General features: G+C 42.2%; 1 protein-coding gene and 1 long non-coding RNA gene across 2 annotated transcripts in view; one reads left to right on the top strand and one right to left on the bottom strand.

Moving 5' to 3' along the window:
- On the bottom strand, positions 1 to 24,582 carry LOC137322558 (uncharacterized). The gene is made up of 3 exons (XR_010963175.1): positions 24,559 to 24,582; positions 2,520 to 2,636; positions 1 to 187 (listed from the first exon to the last, which is right to left on the bottom strand). It is a non-coding gene; the product is annotated as an uncharacterized lncRNA (long non-coding RNA).
- myo16 (myosin XVI) overlaps positions 1 to 26,433 on the top strand; it is a 773,985-nt gene that overhangs the window by 22,227 nt on the left and 725,325 nt on the right. The window lies entirely within an intron of this gene.

Raw genomic sequence — 26,433 nt, forward strand, 5'->3', positions numbered from 1 at the left:
TTGCAGTTCATTACTTTATTTTTCCATGAGTTATTTTGGGGTTTTGATTGATCACATGACCTGCCATACTCCAGCCAAGAGAGGGTGGCAGGAGACCTCGAGGTTGATTTTCACCTTGGGCAATAAACTGGTGGAGTCGATCACCCGCCCATTATAGAAGTCGCCAGATTTTCATTTCCATTAAAATCTGTAGGGACAAAAGGCGCAGGTAATTTTATTCTTTAATTTGAGGAAATGCCTTTTTAACTTCACACGGTTTAATTTTACATTTAAGGAAACTTCAAGCATAAACCATGTCTTTGAAAAGAAAACAATAATTTATACATGCTAGAGAATCGACATTAGAATTAAATAACATCTTCGGTTCATGCACGATTTAGAATTGTTTTAACAACTATAAAACACACCGAATCAAAAGCAAAATACTGCGGATGCTGGAAAAGCTCAGCAAGTGAGGCAGCATCTGTGGAGAAAGAAACAGAGTTAACGTTTCAGGTCAAAGACCTTGCGTCAGAACTGGAAGATGTTAAAGATTTAAAGGGGGAAAAAATTGGATAAAGGTCGATTAATGGGCGGGGTAACGCAATCCGCTATTAACTGCGCCCGATGGCCCCTGCGCAGGCAGAACGAGACTTTTGTCAAGCCTGAGGACTTACCTTCAAAGCAGTATTGGAAATCAGAGTTGACGTGAGGATTCAATGCAATTCGCACTTTCCACCAGCAGGGGGAGCCCAAATCTCTTAGAGAGGATGTCCCTTAAAATCTTGTAAAGGCAACCGGTACCTGTTATTTTCTAAAAATAACAGTCAGCTGTCTGCATGGAGTCTGATCGGAAATCAGACATCGCACACATAAAACACAGATGCAGGTCCCATCCTTATGTTTACATACTGATGAATTATGTTAAAATATTGAATAAAGGTTGTGCACTACTAAATCGCACATCCTCCAATCTGCATGCCAGACCTCACCAATCTGCCGATCTGAGTTTGTACCAGGCCTGCGAAAGTATGTGCACCAAGGTTCTCTGATGATGCACTAGAGGCCTTGGCGTAAGAGGTGGACAGAAGGAGGGAAGGAGGAACATCCTAAATCTGCGGGGGTGGGGGGGGGTGCGGGGGGGCAAGAGGCCCTCCAGACATATACCCAAAAGACAGTGGGAGGCAGCGGGGGACGAAGTCAATGCCAGGCACACAGCATAATGAACGTGGATGCAGTGCAGGAAGTAGTTCAATACTTTGACATGAGTGGTCAAAGTGAGTGAGGTCAACTGTCAAGTGGCGTCTCCTACTAACTGCACCACTAGCTGCATCCACTGCTCCACCCACTACATCCCCCACCACCCACTTACCAACAAACTCTTTCCAACAGTACTCAACTCTTCCAATCCTCTCACCCTTACACATTACCACTGCTTCATGCCGCCCACCCACAACTCACAGGCCTCACACATTAGTAGCTATTCAATCATGACAGGCACACGTCCTGCTTTCTTGCAGGAGAAGGTGGCACATATCAGGAGGCAGCAAGTGAGCCTGTTCCGCCATTCAATGAGATCATGGCAGACCTGTGACCTAACTCCATATTAGCCCCATATCCTTTAATACCCTTGGTTCACAGAAATGTATCAATCTCAGATTTAGAATTCACAATTGAGCTAGCATCAGCTGCTGTTTGCAGAAGAGCGTTCTAAACTTCTACCACCCGTTCCATGTAGCAACGTTTCCTAACTTCCCTCCTGCACGTCCTGGCTCTAAATGTTAGGCTACGTCCTCGCGTCCTAGCATTCAAGTATAGGAGACCTCCAAGGACAGTTACAACTGTATCGGAAGCCAGATGCAATAATGCAGCCAGTAACCTGTAAATCCTGTATGGTCCCTTTCAATAGCACTGGTGGGGGTCTTCCAGGCAATCTAAGACATATTCAGATGGTCATGGTTAAGACTGTGCGTTGAGTTGAGCGTTAAGTTCCAAAATGGTGTCTATCGCTTGAAATCAGCGTTGCACACTGATTGAAGCCATTTTCTCCCTATTTTACACGCAGCCGGCTTTCGGTATTTGCGCATACGCAAATCTGTGTGTGCAGCCAAGACGCCATCTTGGCAATTCGGGGGGGGGGGCGCGTAAGGCCAAAACAACAGGTGCTACACAGCCCAATTTCTTGCCCAAAGTTTTTAAGCAAATATAGAGCCAGGGAAAGGAGGGTGGGGGGGGGGGGGGGGGGGGGAGGGGAGGAAAGAACAAAAGCGTCACAGACCTTCCCTTTTGTTCTTTCTTCCCCTTTCCCTGGCTCTGTACTTGCTTAAAAACTTTAACTCTTTTAACTTCTTCCAGTTCTGACGAAAGTTCTTTGAGCTGAAACGTTAACTCTGTTTCTTTCTCCCCACTTGCTGAACTTTTCCAGCATTTTCTGTTTTTATTAAGAATTTAAAAAAATCTTCTGACTACTCAAAATGTATACCCTTTTGGAAAACAAAGATCTATCTTAGACTAATCCCTTAACGGAAGTTTATATTTACTCATGGTTGTCTCAGGCTTGTCGAGACCCTCTAAATATCTTGATGGAAACAGGTTGTGGTGTAGCACATGGATTTCTCTCGGAGTCAGGTCAGCCATTCCAGAAGCAATCTGCAAGCCTACATCCAGGTAGAAAGCGAACCATGAGGAAGAGCCCTTCATTTAGGGAACAGTGATCATAGAATCATAGAAAGGTTACAGCACGGAAGGAGGCCATTTGGCCCATCGAGTCTGCGCCGGCTCTAAGCAAGAGCAATCCAGCTAGTCCCACTCCCCTGCCCTATCCCTGTAGCCCTGCAATTCTTTTCCTTTCAAGTACTTATCCAGTTCCCTTTTGAAGGCCATGATTGAATCTGCCTTCACCACCCCCTCGGGCAGTGCATTCCAGATCCTAACCACTCGCGGTGTAAAAAAGAATTTCCTCATGTCACCTTTGGTTCTTTTGCCAATCACCTTAAATGTATGTCCTCTGGTTCTTGACCCTTCTGCCAATGGGAACAGTTTCTCTCTATCTACTCCATCTCGACCGTTCATGATTTTGAATGCCTCTATCAAATCTCCTCGCAACCATTTCTGTTCCAAGGAGAACAACCCCAGCTTCTCCTGTCTATCCGCATAGTTAAAGCCCTTCATCACTGGAATCATTCTAGTAAATCTCTTCTGCACCCTCTTTAAGGCCTTCACACATTTCCTAAAGTGCGATGTCCAGAACTGGACACAATACTCCAGTTGTGGCTGAACCAGTGTTTAATCATGAGTTCCATACCTTCGTAATCTATGCCTCTATTTATAAAGCCCAGGATCCCGTATGCTTTTAATAACCGCTTTCTCAACCTGCCCTGCCACCTTCAACGATTTGTGCACATATACCACCAGATCTCTCTTTTCCTGTAGCCCTTTTAGAACTGTGCCCTCTAGTTTATATTGCCTCTCCTCGTTCTTCCTACTGAAATGTATCACTTTGCATTTTTCTGCGGCATGGATTTCATCTGCCACGTGTCCGCCCATTCCACCAGTCTGTCTATATCCTCTTGAAGTCTATCACTATCCTCCTCACTGTTTACTACCCTTCCAAGTTTTGGGTCATCTGCACATTTTGAAATTGTGCGCTGTACACCCAATCCCAAGTCATTAATATATATCAAGAAAAAGAGTGGTTCCAGCACCGACCCCTGGGAAACACCACTGTACATCTCCCTTTAATCCAAAATACAACCGTTCACCACTACTCTCTGTTTCCTGTCACTTAGCCAATTCTGTATCCATGTTGCTACTGCCCCCTTTATTCTATGGGCCGCAATCTTGATGATAAGCCTACCATGCGGCACTTTATCAAACGCCTTTTGAAAGTCCATATACACCACATCAACTGCATTGCCCTCATCTACCCTCTCTGTTACCTCATCAAAAAACTCTATCAGGTTAGTTAAACACGATTTGCCTTTAAGAAATCCGTGCTGGCTTTCCCTAATCAATCCACACTCATCCAAGAGACTGTTAATTCTGTCCCGGATTACCGTTTCAAAAAGTTTCCCCACCATTGAGGTTAAACTGACTGGCCTATAGTTGCTGGGTTTATCCTTACACCCTTTATTGAACAAGGGTGTAACATTTGCAATTCTCCAGTCCTCTGGCACCACCCCCGTATCTAAGGATGTTTGGAAGATTATGACCAGTACCTCTGCAATTTCCACCTTTACTTCTCTCAACAACCTAGGATGCATCCCATCCGGACCAGGTGACTCATCTATTTTAAGTACAGCTAGCCTTTCTATTGCCTCTTCTTTATCATTGTTTAGCCCATCCAGTATCTCAACTATATCTTCCTTTTCTGAGGCTCTGGCAGCATCTTGTTCCTTGGTAAAGACAGATGCAAAGTACTCATTTAATACCTCGGCCATCCCCTCTGCCTCCATGAATAGATCTCCTTTATGGTCCCTAATCGGCCCCACCCCTCCTCTTACTACCCGTTTACTGTATACATGTCTGTAGAAGACTTTTGGATTCCCTTTTATGTTGGCCGCCAGTCTATTCTCATACTCATTCTTTGCCCCTCTTATTTCCTTTTTCACTTCCCCTCCGAACTTCCTATATTCAGCCTGGTTCTCACTTGTGTTATCAACCTGACATCTGTCATACGTTCCTTTTTTCCATTTCATCTTACTCACTATCTCTTTTGTCATCCAGGGAGCTCTGGCTTTAGTTGCCCTACCTTTCTCCCTCGTGGGAATGTACCTAGACTGTACTCGAACCATCTCCTCCTTAAAGGCTGCCCATTGTTCGATTACAGTTTTGCCTGCCAACCTTTGATTCCAATTTACCCGGGCCAGATCTGTTCTCATCCCATTGAAATTGGCCCTTCTCCCTTCTACAGTTGAGTGGTCCGTGTCCTTTTCCATAGCTTTTCTAAACCTTATGATACTATGATCGCTGCTCTCTAAATGCTCCCCCACTGACACTTGCTCCACTTGGCCTGCCTCATTCCCTATTACCAATCCAGACAATGCCTCCTTCCTCGTTGGGCCAGAGTTATCCTGAACACATTTCAAAAACTCCTCCCCCTCTTTTCCCCTTATATTATTATTGTTATCCCAGTCCATATTAGGATAGTTGAAGTCCCCAGTTATCACTACTCTATAGCTTTTGCAACCTCTCTGTAATTTCCCTGCAAATTTGCTTCTCTATTTTTTTTTATTCGTTCACGGGATGTGGGCGTCGCTGGCAAGGCCGGCATTTATTGCCCATCCCTAGTGAGATTTTTACAACTGAGTGGCTTGCTAGGCCATTTCAGAGGGCAATTAAGAATCAACCACATTGCTGTGGGTCTGGAGTCACATATAGGCCAGACCAGGTAAGGACGGCAGGTTTCCTTCCCTAAAGGACATTAGTGAACCAGATGGGTTTTTACGACAATCCGGTAGTTTCATGGCTATCATTACTGATACTAGTATTTTAATTCCAGATTTTTTTAAAAATTTAATTAATTGAATTTAAATTCGCCAGCCGCCGTGGCGGGATTTGAACTCGTGACTCTGGATTTTAGTCCAGGCCTCTGGATTACTAGCCCAGTAACATAACCACTACGCTACCGTACCCGTACTCTATATCCTTCCCATTAGTTGGTGGCCTATAGAATATACCCAGTAGTGTAATGGCACCTCTTTTATTTCTTAACTCTAACCAAATAGATTCTGTCCTTGACCCCTCCAGGACATCCTCTCCCTCCAGCACTGCAATATTCTCCTTAATCAATACTTCCACCCCCTCCTTTATTTCCTTCCCTCCCTATCTTTCCTGAACACCTTGTATCCAGGAATATTTAGTACCCAATCCTGCCCTTTTGAGCCAGGTCTCCGTTATCGCCACAACATCGTATTCCCATGTGGCTATTTGCGCCTGAAGCTCACCAATCTTGTTTACCTCGCTTTGAGCGTTTACACACATGCACTGCAAACCAGTCTTAGGCTTTCTTGTCCTCTCGCTTAGTCTGACCCCACCTAACACTGTACTATTACTTGCTCTCGTGCTATCTTTCTCTCCCGATCCATTGTACCCCTTGTTTCTCCTTTCCATTGCTACATCCTGGTGCCCATACCCCTGCCAAATTTGTTTAAATCCCCCCCACCACCACAGCACTAGTGAACCTCCCCTCAAGGACATTGGTTCCAGTTCCGTTGAGGTGCAACCCCTCCGGCCTGTACAGGTCCCACCTTCCCCAGACTAGTCCAAATACCCCAGGAATCTAACGCCCTCCCTCCTGCACCATCTCTCTAGCCACACATTCATCTGCTCTATCCTTCTATTTCTATACTCGCTAGTGCATGGAACCAGGAGTAATCCGGAGATTACTACCTTTGAGGTCCTGCTTCTTAATCTTTTTTTTAACTCCTTAAAATCTGCCTGCAGGACCTCATCCATCTTTCTACCTATGTCGTTTGTGCTGATATGGACTACGACCTCTGGCTGTTCACCCTCCCCCCCAGAATGTTCTGCAGCCGCTCAGTGACATCCTTAACCCTGGCACCAGGGAGGCAACATACCATCCTGGACTCTTGTCTGCGGTCGTAAGGGTTTGATTAGCTATAGAAAAGGACAAGGAGCACTCTAAAGTAAAAATACTCAATTGGAGGAGGGCCAATTTCAGTGGGATGAGATCGGATCTGGCCTGGGTAAATTGGCATCAAAGATTGGCAGGAAAATCTGTAATTGAACAATGGGCGGCCTTGAAAGAGGAGTTGGTTCGGCTACAGTTTAGGTACATTCCCACGAGGGGGAAAGGTAAGACAACTAAAGCCAGAATTCCCTGGATGACAAAAGAGATAGAAAAAAGATGAAACAGAAAAGGAGGGCAAATGACAGATGTCAGATTGATAATACAAGTGAGAACCAGGCTAAATATAGAAAGTTCAGAGGGGAAGTGAAAAAATAAATAAGAGGGGCAAAGAAAGAGTATGAGAATAGATTGGCGGCTAACATAAAAGGGGATCCAAAAGTCTTCTATAGGCATGTAAACAGTAAACAGGTAGTAAGAGAAGTGGTGGAACTGATTAAGGACTAAAAAGGAGATCTACGTATGTAGGCAGAGGTACTAAATGAATACTTTGCATCTGTCTTTACCAAGGAACAAGATGCTGCCAAAGTCACAGTAAACAACAGATAGTTGAGACACTGTGTGGGCTAAAGATTGATAAAGAGGAGGTACTAGAAAGGCTGGCTTTACTTAAACTAGGTAAGTCACCCAGTCCAGATGGGATGCATTCTAGGTTGCTGAGGGAAGTAAGGGTGGAAATTGTGGAGGTATTGGCCAATATCTTCCAATCATCCTTAGATATGGGGGCGGTTCCAGAGGACTGGAGAATTGCAAATGTTACACCCTTGTTCAAAAAAGGGTGTAAGGATAAACCCAGCAACTACAGGCCAGTCAATTTAACCTCAGTGATTGGGGAACGTTTAGAAACGATAACCCGGGAGAAAATTAACAGTCACTTGGACTAGTGTGGATTAATAAAGGAAAGCCAGCATGGATTTGTTAAAGGCAAATTGTGTTGAATAACTTGGTTGAGTTTTATGATGAATTAACAGAGGGTCGATGAAGGCAATGCGGTTGACTTATGGACTTCCAAAATGCGTTTGATAAAGTGCTGCATAATAGGCTTGTCATCAAAGTTGAAGCCCATGGAATAAAAGGGGCAGTGGCAGCATGGATTTGAAATTGGCTAAGGAACAGGAAACAGAGAGTAGTGGTGAACGGTTGTTTTTCGGACTGGAGGAAGGGGGTCGCTAATAGGACCACTACTTTTCTTGACATATATTAATGACTTGGTCTTGGGTGCACAGGGCACAATTTCCAAATTTATAGATGACACAAAACTTGGAAGGGTAGTAAACAGTGAGGAGGATAGTGATAGACTTCAAGAGGACAGACAGGGTGGTGGAATGGGCGGACACATGGCAGATGAAATTTAGTGCAGAGAAGTGTGAAGTGATACATTTTGCTAGAGGAATGAGGAGCGGCGATATAAACTAAATGATACAATTCTAAAGTGGGTGCAGGAACAGAGAGACCTTGGGGTATATGTGCACAAATCTTTGAAGGTGGCAGGACAGATTGAGAAAGCAGTTAAAAAAAGCATATGGGATCCTGGGCTTTTTGAATAGAATCATAGAGTGCAAAAGCAGGGCAGTTATGTTGAACCTTAATAAAACACTGGTTCAGCCACAACTGGAGTATTCTGTCCAATTCTGGGCACCGTGCTTTAGGAAGAATGTGAAGGCCTTAGAGAGGGTGCAGAATAGATTTACTGGAATGGTCCCAGGGATGAGGGACTTCAGTTACGTGGATAGACTGGAGAAGGTGGGGTTGTTCTCCTTAGAGCCAAACGTTGAGAGGAGTTATGTTAGAAGTGTTCAAAATCAAGAAAGGTTTAGATAAAGTAAATAAAGAGAAACTGTTCCCATTGGCAGAAGGCTCAAGAACCAGAGTACATAAATTTAAGGTGATTGGCAAAAGAAGCGAGGGGGCCACATGAGAATTTTTTTTTAAGCAGCGAGTAGTTACGATCTGGAATGCGCTGCCTGAAAGGGTGGTGGAAGAAAATTCAATCGGGCTTTCAAGAAAGGATTGGATAAGTACTTGAAAGGAAAAAAATTGCAGGGCTACAAAGAAAGAGCAGGGGAAGAAGACTAACTGGATTGCTCTTACAAAAAGCCAGCACAGGCTCGATGGGCTGAATGGTCTCCTTCCACGTTGTAATCATTCTATGATTCTATGATTCGGCCACTTAACTATACTTTAGGTAGCCAACTAGAACCATAGGAATATCTACAAGAGAATTTCTCCTCGTTAACACCATTGTGGTAGCATCATCGCCATGAGGACTGCCGCAGTTCAAGGAGAAAGCCTACCACCACCTTCTCAGAGTTGTGAGGAACAGGTAATAAGTTTAGCCTTGGCAACATCGCCCACAACCCGAGAACAAATATAAGCATATTACAGCAAGTGGCAGCAACAGGAAGTTCTTGTTCACATTTCAGCACCATTTTCCACAGAGAAGAGAAATGTGGGTGCTCTATTTTTATATTTTCCCTTTTACCATGATTCTTCATTCCTGATGCACAATACTTGGCTTGGCTTTCTTTCAGCCTAGAGCTGTGATTGTCTAATCGCTTGACCTTTCCTTGTTATGCTGTTCATTAACACATTGGAAAGGAATATGATTCCTGCTAGACTGCAATTGATATTTTTTATTCCCTGAGATTATTACCTGATGTGAAATTCACAAGTTGTAACCATATAAGAGTTAATAAAGTGATGGTGAATGAATGTAGTGCCAGTGCACAGTGTGCTATATAATACGGTCTTGAAGCATCTGTGCCACTGAGAGCCTGTACACCTGTCACACACTAGGCTCATTAAGGCCCTTTAAATTATGTTTAATGACCTACTGGGCCCACTAATTACATTCTCAATTTCTAAACAGTGTTGCAGTCGCTCAGTGGCCCATTTCAAGCGGCCAATGGAGGGTAGACCCTGAGGGCCAGTCATGTTGGAATCTCTTAAAGGGGATTCTGCTTGTTTGCTGTAAAAAGCTGTATTTTGACCCAACCTTATTGCAGTTTATTTCCTACTTTCAATACTGAAGCTATTTACACTTTCTTAAGGCTGCACCTCCTCTCCTATATGTGGGTGTTTGCCATGGGAGCTGCAATTGCACAAAACTTACAAGCACCTATAGGTAGAGCATTGGCCATCTCTCTCTCAGCAGGTTCTGGGGAGGAGGAGGGGCAGCAGTGGACAAACTTTAAGTATTCAAGACCAAGCTATACTTAAAATATCATCCGGTCACACAGGCCAAGGCATTCAGTGCCTCCAAATATGCAAAGATATCTTCATGGGACCAGAGAGATGGCATGACAAAATTGGGCATTCTCTCCTGTAGCCAGATGTTGAAATGACTTTGAGGACTGGGGTAAATCTGTTAGTGGCTATCTGGATGATGCTGCCTTGAAATGTTATTGTAAACAATTTTACAACACCAAGTTATAGTCCAGCAATTTTATTTTAAATTCACAAGCTTTCGGAGGCTACCTCCTTCCTCAGGTGAACGATGTGGAAAATCCACATCGTTCACCTGAGGAAGGAGGTAGCCTCCGAAAGCTTGTGAATTTAAAATAAAATTGCTGGACTATAACTTGGTGTTGTAAAATTGTTTACAATTGTCAACCCCAGTCCATCACCGGCATCTCCACATCTTGAAATTTTATGCCATTGGATAAATCCAAATAACAGGAGATTTGTGACAAATTTCTCAAACTGCAGTGCACAGCTACATCATGCAGAGATGCATTGCATGCATTATTGGCCTGGGTCTGGGATTTCACTACTTCCCCCTTGAACTGTTACTAGAGGACCAAACTTACTTATTGGAACCCTGGCTTATAGCCTCTTTGAGACACCCATAGATTTAAATAGAAATGTAATGAAGCAGTATGGTGCAGCAAATCACTGGGAGTTAGAAACAAAGATTTGACTCATTTGACTTATTGAAGTTTGCTGAGCCTTATAAACTTTGCCTTACAAGGGAAAATGGAGAAGAAAAGAACCTGTCTCAACCAATGGCAGAAGTGGATCCTGACCAGGAACTTGGAGATGTTTGCAGAACTACTGAAGACATTTTAATGCACACTGCAATAAACAACACCAATACTTAAATGCCTGTGCCATTCCATGCACAAAAGTCATCTACACTTCTGCCCCATAACCTGGCAAGAAACAAACTCCTCACTCATGCTCTGTACATCAGCAATGCTCTATCCTACAACTCATTAGCAGAGCCCCACAGGTTGGATGTATCTTTGCTAGTGTTTGCCACTGTAGGAGTGGGTGATACAGGGAGCACGACACTAATATTGTACTGAGCAGTCCTTGCATCATAGCGCAAGGTCAGCTTCCTGCACTACAGGCACACACAATGCCCAAGGAGGAGTGGTCATAGTGCCTCTGCACTAGCACCTCTCTACCATCCCAATTCTGTATATATAATTTATGGAAAGCGTTGAAAGGCAGTAAGACATTAACAAAAAATATAAACAGTTAATTGTTTTCCTCAATTCACCAACATTTTCATCTTGGTGGAGTTTATCTTTAAATTACTTCAGTGATTTATGCAAAGATGGTTTTCTTGTGGGTTCAGTAGACAGTCGTGTCCAATTGATGAAAACTTGGGGTGATTCTGTAACCAAGCACATCCAGTGGCAGGCAGGGATCACATCTTGGGAAATCACTGTTACGCAGTGTGATTTTCCATTCATTACAATTGGGAGTGCCAGATCACAGAATTGGTTCTACTATTATCTGGATGCATTGACCTGGAGGCCAATATTTTATACTGTATTCTTTGTCGTAAATTGACAATCAACACGTGCAGCCATGTTCATAACCTTCCTGGTGCCTCTTCCTTTTTTTTGAACCAGTTGCTAGAAATAAAAATGTATTAATATTTTCAGCATTACAGTCACAATCATGAATGGTCCCACATGTGGAACTGCTTCTTCGTGAAACAGTTGGTTGTCATCTGAACTTTTTGGTCACACTTAGAATACTGTGCACAGTTCTAGTTTCCATATTACAGAAAGGATATAGATGCACTGGAGAAGGTGCAAAAAAAATTTACAAGGATGATACCAGGACTGAGAGGTTATAACCGTCAGGGATGACAGAACAGGCTGGGGCTCTTTTCTCTAGAAAAGTGAGGCGTGACCTAATTGAGGTCTTTAAAATTATGAAGGTGTGAGGGAATTCTTGCTGTGAAATGAAACACTTTCCCAATTTTCGTAGCCAGCGTCAACATCGAGCACAACATTTAATTTGGTCAGATGAAGGTAAAGATCTTCCTAATACTATTGGAAGATTTCCTCTGTGTGCTACAAAACTGTAGATACATTTTTTAGAAACGCTGTTATGATTTGATTTGATATATATATATATATATAAAACAGAAGGAGATCTTCCCCAATTTGGTTTAACACATCTCAAAAGGACACCTTCTATTGCACCATCATGAGATTTATGTTTCACATAGCAACCTTTCTTGCAAGGCCACTAAGATTGCCACTTTAGGGTCAATTTGGATGCAATATGGTTAGTTTTGTATTGGGGATGCAGACCCATCTAGAAACTGTTCAAAACAGCCCAAATTCATTTCACTGAGGTGCAAGGGCCTCCTTGAATAACTTACTCAAATACTAATTTTTCATGCGTGAGTCTGGATGGTAGGTGAGTGATAAATTATTTTGTCATGGGGCACCATAACCGAGCCTAGTTTTTCCTCTTACCCAACATTCATATATACAAACACACAAATATACAGGAGGGGGTCACCAGGTAATGATTAGGATTTAGGGCACTAAAACCAATTGTAACATGTTCACTGGTGCTCAGCTGAGATCAAGCAACTTGCATTAAACTTGGGTCTGTGTTGCTCATTAAAACGTGCCTTTAATGTAGGAAAGCATCCCAAAGGACTTCACAGGGATGTAAGGAATACAATGGAAGGAGATATGAAAAAAAGTGAACAAAAGCTTGTTCAAAGAGGTGGGTTTTAAGGAGAGTCCCAAAGGATAAGAAGGTTTGCGGAGAGCCAGAAGGGTTTAGGTGGGAATTCCAGAGCATGCAGACTAGGCGGCTAAATGTACAGCTGCCAATGGTTCGTTGAAGGGAGGAGGAAAGCACAAGAGGCCGGACAAGCAGTAAATGTGGAACAGGTGGACAGGCAATACTTTGTCTCGTGAAATCTTGGGCTATCTTCCTGGCACTGTTGGGTAGTATTACCTGCCAGATTCCTTATAGTTTGCCATCTTCTCCCATCCCAGTTCACATGTAGGTGCCATGGACAAGGTTGAACTTGGCAGCTATCTCCTGCCAGGCATGGTGCATTAGTGTCCTCTGGGCAGCTCTAAAGTGACAAAAAGGACAACCCTCCTCACATGCACCTATGCAACAGCACATTCACTTCACCAGACATCATCCAGGGGTCAGTGCAGTGTGCCACTTGCTCATATACAGTACCCACTGCTTATAGCAAGGTCCAGAGAGGAGGGAAAAACATAAAAATCTTAACTCCTTCACCGAACAACCATTTAAACAATAAGGTTGTTTTGGCTGCTGGGATTATTGTGCATGAAGTGTAATTTTTGTTAAACACACATCAGTTTTTCATGTGTATGTCACATACAATATCACAGGGATGATGCTGGAAACAGCAATTCCCTCCAGAAACAAATGGAGCACTTAAGATGCTATAACCAGCAACTTTGAAATTGACGTTACTCTAAATGGCTAATGGTTATCACTTTTTGGCTGATATAAACGACTGCCTGCTTTAAACGTAGACATTTTAAGTGGTGGGGACTGTTTTGCAATAAGTGCCGGCACAGGCATGATGGGCCGAATGGCCTCCTTCTTTCTGTGCTGTATCATTCTATGAAATTGGCCTGTTCCTTGCCCGTCACTTCTTCCCCTCCATATAGCCTTTGGAAAGGCTACTAACATTTTGCAATCATTTTTGAGTGTTTAAAATGGCACACAGGTTTCTCCACATGTGGCTACTTAATATTTAGAGGTTACAAACTGCCATGATTTCCTTCCCTCCCAGCTCCAAGATAGTCACGTTTCCTGCACAAGACACCAGTGCAGAGAGCATATTTAAAGTATACTCATGAAATGGACTCTCCACTGTACGTCCCCAGTTGCACAGTGCCTATGTGATGCAGTTCTGGTGGCTCTTACACCAGGATAGCAATCCTGGTCTTTATCTATGTAGAATGTTACAGGGTGAATCTGAAACCTGGCACTCTGAGTGGGGAGCACATCCTGCGAAATCATCAACACGCAAGCCCATTATTTTCTGTCCTTCAAAATTAATGGCTACAATTTCTTGATGTACTCCCCGGAATATCACCAGATCATGGAATCATTCCTATATGATTTAGAAAAAGTAAAATTGAAGTTAAAAAGGACAGGGGGAGGACAGGATGATAAAAGGGACAACAGCACAAGTAAAGGCTTTAAATGTTTTTTTTTCTCACCCATTTTCTGCACCAAGTAATCTCCTTTCCTAAACTCCTTGGGGGTTATATTGGATAACCCCTGAAAACAGACGTTGGGATTATGGTGCGCAATTAACCCACGCCCATCCGTTGCAATGTAGGCAGCACATAACATTCGTGCTGCCTGGTCATTTAATTGATTGGCTGCATGCATCAGCAGGGGGCCCAGACATCAGGAGTGGCTAGCAGCACTTAAAGGCAGCCTGCTGCTCTTAAAGAGGAGGTACACTGTGGTTGCAGGAAGTGGTGGAAGTCAATTCTGAAGTGAATCTGTGCTGCAATAAATTGAAGAATGGTTGTGCCTGTGAGAGAAAGAGCACCAAGGTTCTCAGATGATGCACTAAAGGCCTTGGCAGAAGAGGTGGACAGAAGGAGGGGCATCCTTTATCCGCCGGGGGGCAAGAGGCCCTCCAGATATATGCTCAAGAGGCAGTTGGAGGAAATAGCGGACGAGGTCAATGCCAGGAGCATAGTGCCAAGAACATGAAAGTAGTGCAGGAAGAAGTTCAATGATTTGACACAAGTGGTCAAGGTGAGTGAGTTCAACTGTCATCCTACCAACTGCACCATTAGCCTCATCCATTGCTCCACGCACTACACCCCCCATCGCCCACCTACCAACAAACTCTTTCAATCAGTACTCAACCCTTCAATTCAGATGCTTCATCTCACTCACAAATTACCACTGTTGCAAGCCACACTCACTGAGAGCTATTCAACCATGACAGCCACATCACCCAAACATCTTGCAGGACACTCACTGACACACTTCCCTCTTTCCCAAAAAAGGGAATGGTAGGTTGGTGAGAAATATCACAAATTTCATGCTGAAATGAGACAGTTTCGGCATCACCTTGAAAAGACAAATTTGATCCTGTCACCAGTCCAAATCAAAGATGGGCGAGAATGCACATTGACAAATTCAAGGAGGAAAAGAAAAAAAAAAGCTTAAGGTGTTATTTGAAAGATTAAACAAAATATATATAGTTAAAAATATTGAATACCATCAAAGAATGAGGATAAATTCACCAATTCCCACTCTCGAAGAGAGTGTGGATGGGAAATGAGGCTAAAGCATTGTACTGTTGATTCCCTGACCTATGCTTTTTTCGAGTGCAGCTTCGTATTGGGAGCATTGAATTTACCCAATAGTATTTCTTAATGCTTTCAAAACAATAAACAAAATAAATGACAATGTTTATAGTATTTACTCAAAAATTTGACTACGGAATTTATTAGTGATTCATTTCATTTCATTATAGGGGACATTCCAGTAGTAGAGGGCAAACAGGAGATGTGCACTTATGGGTAGTGAGGCTCCAAGTTGGGAGAGTGCAATTAAAAAACTTAGCTCGATAATTTGAAGGTTCAATGGTATGCAGCTTTAGATACTAACAATTGCAGCAGGACTTTTTTCATTAACCTTTCCATTCTTATTTAAACAAACATATTCCTGAATTATAGCTGATTTACCACAAAACTGAAAGTACTAAATAATAAGTCTTCTTAACATTCAATTTTTGAAATTTGCATGCTGGATTATTTTATCAACTAAACTACACTTCAGTGCACATTGTTAGGCATGAATTCTCCACTGCATATGTTTTTAATCCTAATGATTTTTGTCTTATCACTGATCCTATTATACCCTTTGCAACCATCTTCAGCCAGAAGTGCCGAGTGGATGATCCATCTCGGCCTCCTCCCGATATCCCCACCATCACAGAAGCCAGTCTTCAGCCAATTCAATTCACTCCACGTGATATCAAGAAACGGCTGAGTGCACTGGATACAGCAAAGGCTATGGGCCCCGACAACATCCCGGCTGTAGTGCTGAAGACTTGTGCTCCAGAACTAGCTGCGCCTCTAGCCAAGCTGTTCCAGTACAGCTTCAAGACTGGCATCTACCCGACAATGTGGAAAATTGCCCAGGTATGTCCTGTCCACAAAAAGCAGGACAAATCCAATCCGGCCAATTACCGCCCCATCAGTCTACTCTCAATCATCAGCAAAGTGATGGAAGGTGTCGTCGACAGTGCATCAAGCAGCACTTACTCACCAATAACCTGCTCACCGATGCTCAGTTTGAGTTCTGCCAGGACCACTCGGCACCAGACCTCATTACAGCCTTGGTCCAAACATGGACAAAAGAGCTGAATTCCAGAGGTGAGGTGAGAGTGACTGCCCTTGACATCAAGGCAGCATTTGACCGAGTGTGGCACCAAGGAGCCCTAGTAAAATTGAAGTCAATGGGAATCAGGGGGAAAACTCTCCAGTGGCTGGAGTCATACCTAGCACAAAGGAAGATGGTAGTGGTTGTTGGAGGCCAATCATCTCAGCCCCAGGACATTGCTGCAGGAGTTCCTCAGGGCAGTGTCCTAGGCCCAACCATCTTCAGCTGCTTCATCAATGACCTTCCCTCCATCATAAGGTCAGAAATGGGGATGTTCGCTGATGATTGCACAGTGTTCAGTTCCATTCGCAACCCCTGAGATAATGGAGCAGTCCGAGCCCGCATGCAGCAAGACCTGGACAACATCCAGGCTTGGGCTCATAAGTGGCAAGTAACATTCGCACTAGACAAGTGCCAGGCAATGACCATCTCCAACAAGAGAGGGTCTAACCACTTCCCCTTGACATTCAACGGCATTACCATCGCCGAATCCCCCACCATCAACATCCCGGGGGTCACCATTGACCAGAAACTTAACTGGATCAGCCATATAAATACTGTGGCTACAAGAGCAGGTCAGAGGCTGGGTATTCTGCAAAGAGTGACTCACCTTCTGACTCCCCAAAGCCTTTCCACCATCTACAAGGCACAAGTCAGGAGTGTGATGGAATACTCTCCACTTGCTTGGATGAGTGCGGCTCCATCAACACTCAAGAAGCTCAACACCATCCAGGACAAAGCAGCCCGCTTGATTGTCACCCCATCCACCACCCGAAACATTCACTCCCTTCACCACCGATGCACTGTGGATGCAGTATGCACCATCCACAGGATGCACTGCAGCAACTCGCCAAGGCTTCTTCGACAGCACCTCCCAAACCTGCGACCTCTACCACCTAGAAGGACAAGAGCAGCAGGCACATGGGAACAACACCACCTGCACGTTCCCCTCCAAGTCACACACCATCCCGACTTGGAAATATATCGCCGTTCCTTCATCGTCGCTGGGTCAAAATCCTGGAACTCCCTTCCTAACAGCACTGTGGGAGAACCTTCACCACACGGACTGCAGCGGTTCAAGAAGGCGGCTCACCACCACCTTCTCAAGGGCAACTAGAGATGGGCAATAAATGCTGGCCTTGCCAGCGACGCCACATCCCATGAACGAATTTTTAAAAACCCTAACGTCCACACCTCAGTGGTTGGTTAACCAAAACATCCAGAAACAATTTCATGGGGCTGCCTGTAACAAAACTCTGTGCAGATGTAATCACCGCAGCATACATAAAATATTCTTCAGTTTAAAGCACTTCACCACAGTGTGGGTCCCTGTTCAAGGGAGTCTACGGCCATGACCTATTCGTTACAGTGACTGCTTACAACCATAATCCCTTAAATTTGGGGAGGGAGGAGGAATGTGGCACTGTCGGTTGGGTTTCTGCACACTCTGTTTTACCAAATGAGGAATCTGGAAGGATTCAGGGAACGTAATTCCCTTGTTTGAATGGAGTGGATACAAGTTATACTGCTTGATTTTAAGAAAAATCAGTTTTTATGGCAACAAGGCTTTCTATGTCGAATTGAATGCGTCACAGTTTGCATCTCCTAGCCTAGAAATTGCTGCGTGCTTGCTATGCATAGGCTAATTGTGGGTTACTAAAAGTTTTTCGGAGAATTTACTCCTGTTAGTTTAAACATGATTTTATTATATTGAGGTAGAAATTGGTCATCATTGCACCCATTTTCCAGATGAAAAATGGGGTTAAAAATGATCGATTTTGCAGGGTGATGCCTTGTGCCCCAAGACATGCAGGTCGACTGACTAAAACAGGTTCTAGGCCCCTTGCTATGTTAATGAGGGGCCTAATGCCTATTTTAAGACCCCTCAGAGAAATTAGGCTGCCCTGAGCAGAGTAGGTGTTGAGTCTCCTCTGTTTAGGTTTTGCTGAATGTGGCCTAGCAAGCAGACACCACCAAAAAGGTTAGACATTTTTTTTACATTTTAATGTGGAGCCGGAAGGAGCAGGTGTGCTCCTGGCTCGACAGCAGTTATGACGGGCCCAGACTAATTTCTACCCCATTCAGTCTATGAGTAAAAACATGGGCATTCTCTTCCCCCACTGTGGAACAGCCAATGAGAAGAGAACAGGACAGTTCCTCTACATCAGCTTCTAACAGCAATTAGAAGCCAGTTAAACATCTGAAAGGCAAATTTAGCTCTTTACTCTGCAAAATTACTGCAGAACTGGACACCATTGAGTGAGGAAAACCAATGTTACAGGCTGCAAACTCTTCTGCAAAGACTCAAGAGAGAAAGCATACAATGTATGGGATTCATGAGAACATGATCGGATCCTCCCCCCATCCTCCACCCCCAGAGGTGCATGGTATCCTAGGTATAGGAGGAGGCAACACTAGTCAACTGCCACAGTCCTGAATGTGCTTGATACATATGCAGGATTGCAGAGCCCCTGCAATACACAGCTTATGCAGGTCTAGGACCACTGCAATCTCATCAGTGAAACTGTGTAGCTCACTAGCAAACTTACTCCCTCAACAAAGGACTCATTTAGAGGTGAGGGGCTAGCAGTCACACATCTGAAGCAAAGCACACAGCAATTTGACAATGCCTGTGTAGATACCTACTGGGTCTATTGTCCTGCTCTGCCTACACAAGAAAATAGTATGGCTTGAGGCTCAATTGGTAGAGATAGTGGGGAAAAAGTGCAAAGTATACATACAGAAAAAGTACAGTCTATCTTAAGTATAAAAGGGAAACCACGAATGCTAGCAATCTAAAATTTTAAAAAAGCAGTAACTGCAAAAAGCTGGTCAATCAACATCTGAAAAAGGAAGGTTAGTGTTTCAAGTTTCATATTTTGTCAAAACTGGATGAACCATTACACCCAAAATGTTCCCTTTCAGCTGTTTATTGACCTGCTGTACATTCCAGTGTTATCTCTTTATCTGCATTTATTGAGCATATACACTACATACACATTGGTTTTTACCAAAGCAAAGAGATTTGGAAATCTGTAAATTTAACTTTGTGCTGAAATAAGGTGATTTAATAAGTTATAGCTTTTTAAAATGTATTTTTAGGTGACACTGGCTAAGCTACATTTATTGCCCATCCCTAGTTGCTCTGAGATAGTGTGTTTCGCATTCTTTTTGATCCCCAACAGTTCTTGTAGTAATGGTTCCCCCAAGCTGAGCCCTGTAATTAGTTTACTGTTTAGAAACAGTCTTTGATATACGATGGGGGTGATTTAAACCTAACCCGTCTGGCAGGAAACTGATAGGATCAGATTGGCCACCCGTTTTACACTCTGCCCGATTTTACTTTCCACTGACTTCAAAGAGAAAAGATAATTAATGTTTCGGGTATCACCCCTTTGCCAGAACTGAAAACTGAAAGGTGATTTTGATTATATTATTGGGCCGAGTTCAAAAAATTGCATTCTTCATGCAGAGCCTTGTCCTCTGGAAGTATCTATCTACCATGTGGAAACCCAAATGGAGCTCACGCCCAAATTTCCGGTGGGTGACGCTCCAAGCGAGGAATGTGATTTTGTAAAATCGGCCCTTATACTTACATCCTGAGAAATCTATAGCTGAGAAATTGCTTTGGAGTTTCTCTTGCTCCGTCTTTGTAACTTCACCCGAAGGGCAGCAGGAACCCCAGTTTTGCGCGTAAATGGAGTTTCTGCCACTCTTCCGGTGAAGTTAGAGTGGTGGAGCAGGAGCAGCTCCGAGGAAATTCCCAGCATTTCTGTTTATATCCACTTCAGAAGCTAAACTAGGCAACATATGCAAACAGCAGGAAAAATAAATCTCTGCTCCTAGCCTGTGACACCTGTTTAATACCTGATTCAATGGTGAGACATTGAACTAGATGATATATAATACTTGGGTACATCAGACTAGTGAGATCCATCTAAATTATCACCTCAATTAGCTGCTAACATGAATATTGACAAACTCATTCCTGTATTCAATGCATGGTTTAGCATACATTTTATCAATAAAAAAGCACATGATAATTTATGAATTAATGCAATTTCAACTGACCATTGCATTTTAGAGACAACATAGTGAAATATTTATGATATGCCAATGAGAATGGCTCGTGAGTTGGCAATAGTAAATTGAGAAGTGTGGTAGTTCCACTGTGATGCTCTGTATTTATGGATTGTGAATTTTTTTGCTTTTGTTATCATGTTTTTTGTATTTTCAAGCCACCATAGTCCAACTTGTCTCTAGTTGGGAATGCAATTTTAAGCGAATACAATTTGTCTTGATAGTCTTACTAACCAGTCACTTGAGTTTTATGCAATGATTTTCTTTAAGCTCTGAAAGGGGCTTCTGCTTTGTGTAAGTAGGAATTCAGCTGTTCAAATTTCATCATAAATGCAAAATATAATTATTGATTTGGTTCTACAGTCTTTATTGTTTCTTGAATTAGAAAGATCAGTTGGGGCCAATTTAATATTTCTTTCAGAAAGGCCCCGAGTTCATTCTTGGACCAGAAATTAAGTATTTTTTTTCCATATCAATGAGTGTTGCATACAGAGAGAGAAAGAACTTGCATTTATATCGTGCTTTTCACATCCTTGGGATGTCCAAAGCGCTTTACAGGAAATGATTAGTTTTGAAGTGTAGTCACTGTTGTAATGTAGGAAAAAGTGGCAGTCAATTTATGCACAGCAAGGTCCCACAAACAATGAGATAAATGTCCAACAATCTGTTTTAATGATGTTGGTTTAGGGATAAATGTTGGACAGGACATCCCTTGTTCTTCTTTGAATAGTGCCATGGAATCTCTTAAAGGTAAATAGGGCCTCAATTAATAACTCATCTGAAAGATGGTACCTCCATCAATGCAACACTCCCTCAGTACTGTACTGGGATGTCAGCCTAGATTATGTGCTCAAATCTGTACAGTGGGGCTTGAATCCACAACCTTCTGACTCAGGCGAAAATGTTACCACTGAGTCAAGAGTGATACAAATATGAATCACTAGTCAATAGCAGTAACAATTTTCTATATGCTATGACATAGCTGGGAGGAAAGGTTGTGGGAAGTTTTGGTGAGTTAATGGGTCAATCTCCTTTAACTGAAAAAAATATGTAGTAATTAAAAATACATTTTTCAGTGGACAGGTATCTTTCTGTGCAATATGTTTGCTATGAAAATGTTCCTTATTTTAAGTTTGATATATAAACTTATGAGCAGCATTTTTTCAAATTATAAAAGGCTTTTTCCACCAACTTAAAATGTATTTAATGTTGATAATTTTACAAAAAAAATAGCAGTTGGCCCATAAACAGAAACATAAAATTCAAAGGGTATAACACTTGTTTAAACTTGTTCAAAAGGCATCTATTCAGCTAACTGTTACCATCTCTGCAATTGCTTGTTGAAAAAGAAATCCTGACACATGCATTAGCATCAGAGTAGCAATATTGAAAGTTAGTGTCAAAATTGATGATGGTTCATGTTCTGGTAGCAAGCTGTCAATCTTGCCTCTTACTAGTATTTAAATAAATGCAGATGAGCCCATGTCAAAACAGGTTATATCTAGGAATCATTAGACACCTGTCAGTGATTTACATAGGAGTCTCAACAACTCAGAGCGGGATTGTGCTTTTAAACAAATTACAAGCAAGCAACTTAAAGTGGCTTCTCAGGTGGGTAAAACCCACTAGGTGAAAGTTACAATACATTTTACATTTCAATGCTAACGCATAGAATATTGCATTGATGTACAATGGTGAGTGCCAGGCATACTAACGCTGGGGCTAAGCTATGATAGCTGTAAACTATCTTCAAACTAGATTATACAACACTTTTCTTTCAGCATTAACATATCAACAGAGTAAATCTCTCGTTGTAGCATCATGCATATCAATTGTTATGACAGATTTGAATCCCTGTCCTGCATCATGTCATAAAATTCCTACTTTATATGTTTTCATGTGATATTTCTTTAGCTAGGCTAGTGTACTGAAATTTTTTAATGGACTATTGTGAGCTGCATCTTTTGTGGCATACCTTTATTTTTTCTGTAGCTTATGATGTACAGTTTGGTCATTTGGATTGAATCCCCAGGAGCATTTAAATACAGGGTAACCAAATTAAAGATCCGTTTATTATGTTATTTGTATATTTCAGTTAGACAGATGCCAAGGTTTTGATGTCTAAAATAAATGTTAAAGGGTGTTGTGTTAAAAATGGTCCATTATATCTTTGACCTGGCTTGATGGACAGTTTAGCACTCAAAGGCCTCTTAGTTTAAGACATATTCTGTAAACTCAGTTATTGCTTCAATACAGTTTAGTTGCCTTCAGGGCAATATCTGATCTCTTTTGGTGTCAGGTAAATACAAACATCATACCAGGAAGTCTTGCAATTGATTGGACTAAGAATTAAACTCTTATGGACTGATTTCAATGTTATTCTTTTATAAGTATTAAAATGGTCAGCATCTTGCTGTATTTATTTTGCTTCTGTGTAAATTTACCTATTATAATAAAACTTTTTATAGGTTTAGCCTGAATTATATAGTCTGACAGCATTTTATTTTTCCACTTATTAAGGAGATTAGGGATTAGGGATTTATGGTGCAAATCCCATATGACATCCAGTGCTTAATCCTGTGGTAAGTGGATATATTCTTGGCACTGAATGCCACTACTGCCATTCATTGTATGCTGTTTGAATTGTAAATTTCAACTCATACAGGAAGTGGGTTTGCCAATGGAAACCGTAATCTGCCATTATCTGGAATAAAAAGAGTTGTGAGAGGACACAAATTGTGACAAGGGTCCATGAATGATTACACTACATTACTACACTTTTTACAACATAGCATTGCTGTCACTACTCGAAGCTTTATCAACAGAGATTTAGCAGAAAACTGTTTGCTAGTTTGAACTCTATCAGAATAAATGAATGGCCAAGGCAATGCAGTTATATCAGATGACAAACTTCATTTATCCCATACACAAGATTCGGAGCACACCAGTTTCCTTGGCGTCATCAATGCTGTCCATATATATGAATTTAGGAACAGAAGTAGGCCATTCAGCCCCTCGAGACTGTTCCATCATTCAATTAGATCATGGCTGATCTGTATCTTGACTCCATCTACCTGCCTTGGTTCCATAACCTTAATACCCATGCCTAACAAAAATCTGTCAATTTCAGTTCTGAAATTTTCAATTGACCTAGCTGCAACAGCTTTTTGGGGGCGAGAGTTCCAGATTTCCACTAAGCTTTGTGTGAAGAAGTGCTTTCTGACATCACCCCTGAATGGCCTCTCTCTAATTTTAAGGTTACGCCCCCTTGTTCTGGACACCTCCACCAGAAGTAATTTCTCTCTACCTCCCTATCAACTTCTTTGATCATCGTAAACACCTCGAATTAGATCACCCCTTAATCTTCTATATTCAAAGGAATACAAGCCTAGTCTATGCAACCTGTCCTCATAACTTAACCCTGTTAGCCCCAGTATCATTCTGGTGCTGCACCCCCTCCAAGGCCAATGTATCCTTCCTGAGATGTGGTGCCCAGAACTGAATGCAATACTCCAGATAGGATCTAACCAGAGCTCTGTAGAGCTGTAAGGTAGCTTCCATCCCTGTGTATTCCAGCCTCTTGAGATAAAGGCCAACATTCCATTAGCTTTTAGCAATTTCTGTACTGGGACCCCTAAATCTCTCTGCTCGTCCACAGTCCCAACTTCTCGCCATTGAGAAAATACTCTGATCTATCGTTCTTAAGTCCAAAGTGGATAATCTCACAATTTCCCATGTTAAATTCTATCTGCCACAGTTTTGCCCACTCACTTAACCTGTCAATGTTCCAATGCAACTTTCTACTGCCATCTACACTATTTACTGTTCACCCTAACTTAGTGTCATCAGCAAACTTAGATTATATGGCTCTCTATTCCTTCATCCAAGTCATTTATAAATATAGTGAAAAGCTGAGTCCCCTGTACAGATCCGTGGGGGACACCAGTTGTCACATCCTGCCAATTGCGACATCCCTACTCTCTATCTCCTGTCTCCTAACCCATTTCCTATCCAAGCCAATAGGTTTTCCTATTCAATCCATGCACTCTCATTTTTGTTAACAGTCTCTTATGTGGAACCTTATTGAATGCCTTTTGGAAGTCCATAGACACCCCCTTATCAATCACATTAGTTACCTCCTCAAAAAATTCAACTGGGTTTGTTAGATATGTCTTACTTACCCTTTACAAATCCATTCAAGCTCTCTCTGACCTGCTCATATTTATCCAAATGCTCAGTCACACTATCCCTATTAACAGATTCTAGTAACTTCCCCACAGCTGAAGTTAGCCTAATAGGTCTATAATTTCCTAGTTTATTTCTCCTACCCTTCTTAAATTGGCAGTTTAACAATCCAAGGGGACAGTTCCCGAATCGAGAGGGATTTGGAAAATTATCACTAAAGCATCAACAATTCCCTCACCTACTTCTTTTAATTCCCTGGGGTGGAAACCATTAGTTTCTCCATCACCATTTTATTACTTATATTGGATCTAATTAGTTCCTCCCTTGACTTATTTTTAGATTTCCTTTTATCTCTGGTGCTTTATCCACATCCTCTACTGTGAAGACCGATACAAAGTAACTATTTAGTAAGTCCATTTCCTGATTACCAATTACAATATCACCTGCTTCTGTCTTTTTTTTTTGTAAAAACCTTTAGTGTTGTCCATGATATCCCTCACAAGCTTTTTCTCATATTCCCTTTTTGCAGCTCTTACCGCCTTCTTTGTATTCCTTTGCTGTTCTTTATATTTCTCGCTGGATCTCTACTGTTCTTTGCCTTCATAAAAGCCCTTTCTTTTAGTTTTATACTATCTCTCAATTCCCTTGTTGACCAAGGTTGTTTAATTACACATATAGAGCTCTTGCCCTTTGGAGGTATGTACAGGACTTGTATTCTACCAAATACTTTTTTTGAACATCTTCCACTGTTTACCCATAGTTTTATCCATTAATAGTTCTGCCCAGTCCATTGTGGTCAATTCCTGCCTCATTCCCCCCAAAGTCAGCCTTACCTAAATTTAAATCCTTGGTTCATGACTCACCCTCCTACCTTTCAAATCTACTACTGAATTCTATCATATTATGGTCACTGTTAGCTGGGTATTCCCTTACTGTTAGATTATTGACTAATTCAGGCTCATTACTCATGGGGACGGTGCCAGAGGACTGGAGGATTGCAAATGTTATGCCCCTGTTCAAAAAAAGGGGAAGGGATAAAGCCAGCAATTACAGGCCAGTCAGCCTAACATCGGTGGTGGGGAAACTTTTAGACACAATAATCCGGGACAAAATTAAATGGGCTAATAAATGAATACAGCACGGATTTGTTAAAGGAAAATCATGTTTCACTAACTTGATTGAGTTCTTTGATGAAGTAATGGAGAGTGTTAATGCAGTTGATGTGTATATGGACTTTCAAAAGTACCACATAATAAACTTATCAAAATTGAAGCCCATGAGATTAAAGGGACAGTGGCAGCATTGATACAAAATTGGCTAGGGGACAGAAAGCAGAGAATAGTGGTGAATGGTTGTTTTTCAGCCTGGAGGGAAGTATACAGAGGTGTTCCCCAAGGGTCAATATTAGGAGCAGTGGTCTTTTTTATATATATTTTAATGACCTGTAGTTGGGTATAGAGGGTATAATTTCAAAGTTTGCAGATAACACAAAACTCAGAAATGTAGTAAACAATGTAAAGGATACTAACAGACTTCAGGAAGACATGGACAGACCAGTTAAATGGGTAGATATATGGCAGAAGAAATTTATTGCAGAGAAGTATGAAGTGATGCAATTTGGTAGCAAGAATGAGGAGAGGCAATATAAACTAAATGGTACAATTTTAAAGGGGGTGCAGGAACAGAGAGACCCTGGGATGTACGTACACAAGTCTTTGAAGATGGCAGGACAAGTTGAGAAGATTGTTAAAAAGGCAAATGGAATACTTGGCTTTATAAATAGAGACATGGGGACGATTTTCAGATGGCGGAGCGGCTGCGTTGGGGGCGGGGGAGCGCTCCTAAAATGGCGCAATCCCGGAGCAGGTTCG

This window comes from Heptranchias perlo, chromosome 6, assembly GCF_035084215.1.
Source record: "Heptranchias perlo isolate sHepPer1 chromosome 6, sHepPer1.hap1, whole genome shotgun sequence".
NCBI lineage: Eukaryota > Metazoa > Chordata > Chondrichthyes > Hexanchiformes > Hexanchidae > Heptranchias > Heptranchias perlo.